Source organism: Giraffa tippelskirchi, chromosome 2 (genome assembly GCF_054371585.1).
Source record: "Giraffa tippelskirchi isolate mGirTip1 chromosome 2, T2T-mGirTip1v1.2.pri, whole genome shotgun sequence".
In the NCBI taxonomy this organism is placed as follows: domain Eukaryota; kingdom Metazoa; phylum Chordata; class Mammalia; order Artiodactyla; family Giraffidae; genus Giraffa; species Giraffa tippelskirchi.
The window spans coordinates 222,162,717-222,164,767 of NC_137276.1; the positions used below are offsets into that span (position 1 = coordinate 222,162,717).

Below are 2,051 nucleotides of genomic sequence, written 5' to 3' on the forward strand. Positions count from 1 at the left end.
CCAAAATGTATAACATAAGGAACTCAAAGCACAAAATAGCAAAAAACAAAACAAAATCTTCAAAAAAATCCAATTTAAACATAAGCAAAGGACCTGAATAGACATTTCCCCAAAGAAAACATACCAATGGTCATTGGGTATATGAAAATGTTCTCGACATCACTGATCATCAAAAATATAAAAATCAGGAGGTGAGGCAAGGTGAAGGCCCACTGATGAGGAACACTGGCTGAGATGCAGGCAGCAGCCGCGGGGCCTGGCGAGGAGACCATGGACGCCTCAACCTCCTGGGGCCTGCTCGCCAGCATCCCAGCTCCGCACCGCGAACCACAGGAGGCTCCGGGCCCGAACCAACTGCCCATCGAGATGCTCCGGAAGGTGCTGAGCTACCTGCCCCCAAACACGCTGCTCCGGCACTGCCGCCGGGTGTGCCGGCGCTGGCGAGAAGTGGTGGACGGCTGGGACCTGTGGCGGAGCATGCTGCCCTGGAAACATCCCGACCTGTGGCCCGTCATCCGCACCTGCCTGCCCCCTGCTGACGACCCCGGGCCCTGCATCCTGGGTCGCTTCTGCGAGCTCAGACCCATAGGACGCAAGCTCACCGCGAACCCCACGGGCGAAGACCTCTGGAACTGTATGATGCTGAGCGGTAGCGATGGCTGGGAGGAAGAGGAAGACTTGGGGGTCAGGCTGAAGACTTCTGGGGAGACGAGCTACAGTCCTGCCTACAGATGTTGGTATAAGGGAGAAATTTTGGACCTGGAGGAGGAGGGTCTGTGGCGGGAACTCCTGGATAGTGGAAAGATTTGGATTTCTGTCTGTCGCCGCTGGACAGAACAACAAGGCAGTGACCGGATGTATCAGCTAGTCGTCAAGCTTCTAGATGCCAACTATGCCAGCTTGCATTATTTCTTCCATAAACGTTTTCCCGTCCGGCCGCGGACAGGCAGTTTCTCCTTTCGGATCATGCATGCGTTCACGAACATCAAGAAGGGCGTCCGCTTTGTGTTGTTTGACCACAGTGTCGAGGGCTATGATTCGTGGCCTGAGCAGTGTGGAGTCTGTAGGCCTCAATCCAGTGTCATCGTACGGATCCGTCCCTAGGCTGTCCCTGTAAGACAACCTGACCGTGCCTTCCGGGAGCTGGGACCATCGGCCAGACCAGCTCAATAATCACGAGCTTGTAGCTTCTGGCATCCTGGGATCTCTCCGGGGTAGAATCAGGGGTCCTACTGGGCCCTGTCTTTAAATTCTACGAGAAACTACGAGAAGAACGTTCTTGCATCAGGGTTACCGACTGAACGCAGCCCCTGTTCTATGGAGTGGAGACACACGGGTGAAAACAAGGAAATGGTGAGGGCTCCTCACCGCCCCTGCAATGCCAGGCCCCTCTGGTTCGGCCCCAGTGCCCTCTGCCCTTGTCTTCTGTTTCTGCTGCAGAGGCTTCATTGATCACCTCCAAGAAACCCTCTCCTCATGTCTGAGCCAGAAGCTCATCCCTCTGGCTGAGTAATTCCAGTCTCTAACCTTCTGTGATTTCAAGACTGTGACCAGGACTCAGAGCTGAAAGTTAAACTAGCTCAAAAAATTGTTTGGAGGCAGAGGGTTCTGCCCACCCTGTGAATAATGAATTTGGTCCCCAGAGCCCAACCCTATCCTGGATTCTATGGTGTATAGAATTATTTTGTTACTTTGAAATTCTTTTTGAATATAGAGATAATAAATCAGGAATGTATCTTCTAATCATGGTTAATAAATATAATATTTGCCTAAAAAAAAAATATAAAAATCAAGCCACTATGAGACACCACTTCACACTTGTTAGGACGGCTATTATCAACAAAACAAATTATAACAACTATTGGTGAGGATATGGAGAAAAGGAAATTTTTATATGCTGTTGGTGGGAATTCAAATTAATGTAGCCACTGTGAAAAAATATTATGGCAGTTCCTCAAAAAGTTAAAAATAGAATAGATTTACTCCAGCAATTTCATGTCTGGGCGTACATCCAAAGGAATTGAAACCAGGTATATCTGTAGTTCCATGTT

General features: G+C 49.6%; 1 pseudogene; it reads left to right on the forward strand.

Annotated features, from left to right (window-relative positions):
* The first annotated feature begins 234 nt into the window (after nt 1–234).
* LOC145539643 (F-box only protein 27 pseudogene) lies at nt 235–1,104 on the forward strand (annotated as a pseudogene).
* The last annotated feature ends 947 nt before the right edge of the window (nt 1,105–2,051 follow it).